At 42.2% G+C, this 6431-nt stretch overlaps 1 long non-coding RNA gene across 1 annotated transcript; it reads left to right on the forward strand.

Annotated features, from left to right (window-relative positions):
- Positions 1-1208: 1208 nt before the first annotated feature.
- Positions 1209-3738, forward strand: LOC127477206 (uncharacterized). The gene is made up of 4 exons (XR_007906880.1): positions 1209-1257; positions 1934-2108; positions 3264-3341; positions 3564-3738. It is a non-coding gene; the product is annotated as an uncharacterized LOC127477206 (long non-coding RNA).
- Positions 3739-6431: the final 2693 nt, after the last annotated feature.

Raw genomic sequence — 6431 nt, forward strand, 5'->3', positions numbered from 1 at the left:
CTGACAACTGTTTTCACTGCAATACCTTCACCCTTATAATGAGTCAGGATTTTCTTCTCCCAAACTCTATGACAACAGCACTTGTTTAGAAGGTACAAATGACTAAAGGGATTGCAAAGAGTGAAACTAAAGGGTTTCTCCCCTTTTGGGGGGCCAGGCCAGCACAAAAGTCATTTTTCACAAGCCCTACTATCAGGGACAGGCAGGGACATGTCTTTGCAGCTCACACATGCTCCTTGTGGGTGGACAACGTCCTTGTGGGAGGACATTCATGTGGCCACCAGTGCCACTTGCAGCACTGCTGGGGATGCCTTGGAAATACAGAAATTGGGTTTGGTGCGAGTGTTGGAAAGGGCAGAAAGGTGCTACAGAGGGACCTGGACGTGCTGGATCCATGGAACGAGGCATTTGTATGAGGTTCAACAAGGCCTAGTTCTGGGTCCTGCCCTGGGGTGGCAACACCCCCCTACAGCACTACAGGCTGGGGGAAGAGGATATGGAAATCTGCCTGGTGGAAAAGGCCCTGGGGGTGCTGGTGACAGCAGCTGGACATGAGCCCAGGTGTGCCCAGGTAGGCAGGAGTCCAATGGCCCCAGTGCCAGCCATGGTGTGTCACAGGCCCAGGGCAGGGACTGTCCCTGTGCTGGCACTGCTGGGGCACCTCCAGTGCTGGGGGCAGTTCTGGGACCCTCAGACCAGAGAGACATTGAGGGGCTGGAGCATGGCCAGGGAGGGGAACGGAGCTGAGGAAGGGTCTGGAGCACCAGGAGCAGCTGAGGGAGCTGGGGGGGCTCAACCTGGAGAAAAGGAGGCTCAGAGGGGACCTTCTCACTCTCTGCAGCTCCCTGACAGGAGAGTGGAGCTGGAGGGGTTCAGGCTCTGCTCCCAGGGAACAAGGGACAGGACAAGGGGAAATGATCATAAGTTCCACTACAGGGGGATTAAACTGGATATTGGGAAAAGCTTTTTGCCCAAAGTGCTGTCCAGCCCTGGCACAGCTGCCCAGGGCAGTGGTGGAGTCCCCATCCCTGGAGGGACTTAAAAGCCGTGTGGATGTGGCACTTGGGGACATGAGTTAGTGGTTGCCTTGCCAGTGTTGGGGGAATGGTTGGACTTCATGGTCTTAGAGGACTTTTCCAGTCTAAACAATTCCATGATTCTATGACACAACTACAGACTTCTTCAAGCTGCTTATGACTAAACATCTGCACAAGCCTTGACAATGTCTGGGGCTTAAGATGATTTCAGAGCTCACAGGTTTGTTCTGCTGATAAAATGACATTCAGAAAGCTGAAATGCAGTGTGGTTGGTAGCAGGGAGCTGTGCATTGTCACCTGCTCACATGGGCCATGGGGCACATGCATTTGGTTTTACACATCTGAACTATTTCAATGCAATCAACCTTTTACATGCAAAATAGTGATGCATAATTTTAATAGTTATTTTGAGAACATAGCCTAAAATGCTGTATGGTTTTTAGGAAAACTCTATTTTAAAATCAAGCAACAGGAAGGATTTTGTCTTTTTTACAGTCTCACTGTACTAAGAAGCTTAAACATATATAACACCTTCCCAATTTAAAAATAAAACATATCCCTTTTTATTAGATTGAATCTAACCCAAGACCTCAGGTGTGATCACCCCAAACTCAGAGAAAGTACAAGAACTTGAATGTAAAGTCAAAGCTAGATTTGCGTCTTGTTTTAATATTGAGTAATGTTTAAATATTGGACACCCAAACTTCAGTTAGGCTTAAACCATGAAGAGGTTCTGCATGTACAAAGCTCCTGCAGATTTAGGTCTCAAGGAGAGAGGGACAAGGAGCACTAAAAAGCAGAGAGAAAACAGCCTTTTATTCCTTTTTATTATTATTATTATTTTCTGCAATTTTGAAGCAGAACAATTTCATTTTTTTTCTTTTTAAATCTACCAGACATTTCCATACAGATTGAGATCAGGAATGCCAAATCTGAGTGTGGAGAGAATTGCTCTTGCCAAGTTACACAACACGGAAAATAAACCCTTGTAACAGAAGCACTCCTAGGAGCTGCTGCATGGCTAGAGGTGCTGTAGCAGCATCCTGCAGGCAGGGTCCTGCTTTTCCCAAGGTAAATTCCCAATTTTCAGCTGTTACCTTCTTGTACACAGTGTTTACCTTGATAAGGTTATGTATAGTGATGGTGCTGTTAGATCTAACACCAAGCTCACTCTCTATGTTCAGGATAAATCACTGGAATAAAGTATTTCCACCTTTTGCTATTCACTGTCTCTCAAAAAGCTCCCTCAAGCATGGATTTAGGGGCCACCTGTGCCCACAAAGTCAGCAAAGCAAAGGGGGTGTACAGTGGAGGGAAATGAGAGCTCACTCTCACAGCAATTCCCATAAATTCCATCCACAGATGGACCTGCCTGTTCATTCCTTCAAGTGTCTCTCTGCAAACTATGAAACTCTAGCACTGCCAATGCCAATTTTAGTGCCACCTACATGGTTGCCAAGTGAAGTAGGTTGTGAAGTGCTGTAAAGCATCATTCAAAACATTCTGATTGAGAAATTCAAAATGTGGACGTCCAAAGACATCATTCATATTTTTCCAAATATTTTCTTCTTCTTGATCACTTGTCTACACCTAAAGCTTACTAACATAAGCAAAACTGTTTTAGTTCTTTCATGTTTCAGTGCTTTCAATGCTGAAACAAGGTAGGTTCAGATTAGATGTGAGGGTGGGGAGGCCTTGGCACGAGTAGCCCAGAGAGGCTGTGGCTGCCCCACCCCTGGAAGTGTTCAAGGCCAGGCTGGGTGGGGCTTGGAGCAACCTGGGCTAGTGGAAACTACCTTTGCACAGCCCTGCAGAGTTTGTGGCACAGTATTAGTGGTGTCTCCTCACAAAACCCTCAGTGCAACGAATGTCTTGCAGAATCTTTTGTCATATCAATGTTGGGAGTTGTATTTCTGGCCCTGAAGTTTGCTCTCAAGCTTATTGATCATGCACTCTTGTTCTGTGACCTGGAACGTGTCTGTCAACAGCTGTTTCTCAGTCTTACAATGTCCAAAGTCGCAAAGTTACTGTCATGAGCTCAGGGACAAGTCAGGTTTTATGGCTACTCCAGAGCACTAAAGAGTATTATATTTGCCTGTTTGACAATCATCACTCATTTACTTTTGTGATGTTAAATAATCTAAATAAAGCAACTACAGATTGCTTAGCAGGCTCATGGTATCTCACTGTCAAAATACAGGTGCTTTTTCTCATTTTTTTTCTCAGATACGTAATAGCTTGTTAACACAAGAATGCAAGGACAAATCTTCAGCAAGTAAGGAATAACAACAGTAATTGAAGATGGTAATTTAAATTATGCTTTTGTGTTGCAGAGTTAATTTTTTAACCTAGTTTTTAACTAGCTTCTAATTACCTATGTCTTATTTTAAGTGTCTCTCAATCCAGAATGAGTTTGAAATATTGACCCTGCATATAGAAATCCAAAACCCCACCTAAAATTTGTCCTTACATAGGCTGTGGGTAGTATTTTTTAAAGAAAATCAAATGCTTATTTGCCCTCTCTAGCTAAATCTTCAGCAGATGATCATCACATTCCAAAAGTGAGTTGTTCTTAAACACAAATGGCCACAAGGATGGATGTCAGGAGGAGCAAATTCCAGTGCTTCCATGAGCATTCCTGCTTCTTAGTGTTTCAAGACCAAACAAGGCTTAGGTGAAGGTACCTCCCTGCCTCTCCAGTCTCTTCCAGGTTTGAAACAATAATAAAAGAAAAAGATTATGTTTGGCTCAAAATCCTCTGCTATCACAGGTCAGTGGGTTTCATGTCTCTTGGCATGACAGGTCTGTACAGTCCCTCTTTTTTGGCTTCCATATAGTGAGAATAATGAATCAACATTAATTTCTATCATTAAATGGGTTATGAAGACTTTTTTCCATAATTTCAGAGAAGACAATTTTCCAGAAAGCATTTATTTGATAAATAAAGTTTTAGGTTCAACCCTATGATAAATAATCATCAGCAATAGCAGTAAATATTTTCCACATAGCGATAAGATCCTTGTTGGCTTGACAAAAAATGCTTACGTTCACCATGGCTCACCTATGGGCCATGAATTTGTTGAGAATAATGTTGGGAGAGTTTCACAGACCTGATATATGAGGCTGTGGAAGTCGTGTTCACCACACCAAGGTCCAAAAAAATTCATACGTTTTTCCTTTTTCTTTTATATTATCTCCAAATCAGATTTTTTTTTAAAAAAAGCATATCCAAAGTCCTGATTTTTGCAACTTCCCACAGTCCATCTCAGTCTAAATTTCCTGGTGTCTCCATCCAACTGTGCATGCAGACCAGGAGTCCAGGAGGTGTTTGGGGAACTTCAGGATTGGGGGAAAAACAAAAAGACAATGCAGCAAACACAAGCTTTAATTGGAATACAGAAAGCCACTAATGGCACTGTAACAGCATCCAAAGGTGTCCAAGGGTGCTGTGCACACTGGGACATCGAGGGCAATCAGCCTTTCACTCTTCATTTGGTCTTTTTTGCGTATTCCACCCAAATCCCTGCTCCATAGCCATTTGTTCATCCCTGCAGTGGAGCCTCTGACCTGCTGATTTGTTTATTTTTGTTGTTGATTTGCCCATCTGCTGATGTTGGTTTTGTCATTTGTTTACTTCAAGTTAATGTTTCTTTGATTTTATTGCGGAGCACTATGAGGTCCTAAATGATATGGGCATGTATAAAAATAAATGATGGTTATTTATCATTATCATTATTGCACTTGGCCAGGCCTTTAGCTCGCTAAAGATACCACTGTCTTCAGGGGCCTCTGAGACTTTGCTTTTAATCTTGGGGGGATTTCTAATTTCTAGGATATATCCCTAATAATGAGCTGCCTAGGAAAACTGTGAGCCTAATTTTCCTGGGCATCTGATGAAACACATTAATGATGACAGGTAGAAACAACCCAACCCCCTAAATCCCACTTTCCAACACAGGGTTGGGCTCTTTTTACCATTTTAATTATTGATGTGAAACATAAAGAGCAAACAAACAATAAATTTGTGGAAGACTTGTAGAAATTCAAGCTGTCCCCAACTACAGTGGGTTAAAGAGGAGGGAATACAGTAAGTAAAGTATTTGCCTGGCACAGGGAAATGGAAGAAGGTTAACCAAGTTAATCTTCCCCTGTTTCCTCCCCTCCTCGCTCAAGGTCTCCAGGCTCAACCATCATTAGGAACCATATAATTGACTCATCCACAGGATTTCCTTTTTGTGTTCTGAATTATGGTAGATTTTCCACATTATTTTTTTCTTTCCTTTTTTTTTTTTTCTTTTAATTTTAAACATTTGAAGCATTTAAACAGCAGGAATCCTTCCTCTACAGGTAGAAAATTTGTCCTATTAGTGAAGAGCACAGAGGCATTTCTAATTCCGGACACCACGTATTTCCCAGCACCATTAAAATCTGCTGATTAACCAATGGCCCAATGGATCTCCATGTGCTATACAGCTGTCACATCAGATGTTTTCTCTGCTACAATTGGTGTGTAATTTTGCTGGGTTTAAGTGCAGAAGGGGGGAATTTCCTTGTGATGGTACAAATAATTCATCACGGGCTATGGCTCAAGATTGTTATGAGGGAAAGAAATATCTCACAGTTATACTGTAGTTCATCCTACACCTGACAAGAGAGTGTTTGGCACATATAGTGGAAGCTTGATAAAATGGTTTAAAATCAGACACCGAAAAAGAATTGCAAAAGAAATTCTTCTTCAAAAATCATTTTGTGCTGAATTATTTCTTTTTTACTTGAAAGCCCTGTTAATACGCAGAGAGCATAGCAGGGCTGCTATTAAATGTGGGCAAAAAAATCACTCATTTCGTAGTGAGATGGGTTGGGGTTTTTTGTTGTTTTGTTTTCCAAACCGATTTTAAGACTGGAGAGAAGCGTGTCCTATAGCAAACAGTCTAAAACAAATGTTGGGAGCTTTGCTTCATTATGTGGTACATTGTAGTTTTATGCATGTACGCTGTGTGAACAAGAGGGTTAAAAGTTAAACAGTAGCCTAGGGCTAACACACTTGCAAGCTGAACAGGTACAAAATAGGCTTTTGTTGCTTTCAAACTATTACTGTATGTCTTTAGCAGGAAATAACAGAGCGGGCATCTGTGTGCAAAAATGGATTTCCTCCCAGTTCCAGGTAGTGTGGAACGGGGCTGGTTTAATGGCTGGAATGCCCATATGACCTTTAATCCAAAGTCATAAATTTGTCAGTGTCTGAAAGTGGCAGGATATCATTGCTAATGAGGCCAGTTTTTAGGACTTTGTATATCAGAAGTAACATCAGGGAGGACGGTGCAAAGGAGCCTCACGTGGATGTTGGGGGTGGGGGGGGAAATCATTAAAGGGAAATAAAAGAGTGGCGTTAGA

Source organism: Manacus candei, unplaced genomic scaffold (genome assembly GCF_025592945.1).
Source record: "Manacus candei isolate 608988 ecotype Guabito, Panama unplaced genomic scaffold, ASM2559294v1 h1tg000050l, whole genome shotgun sequence".
Lineage (NCBI taxonomy): Eukaryota > Metazoa > Chordata > Aves > Passeriformes > Pipridae > Manacus > Manacus candei.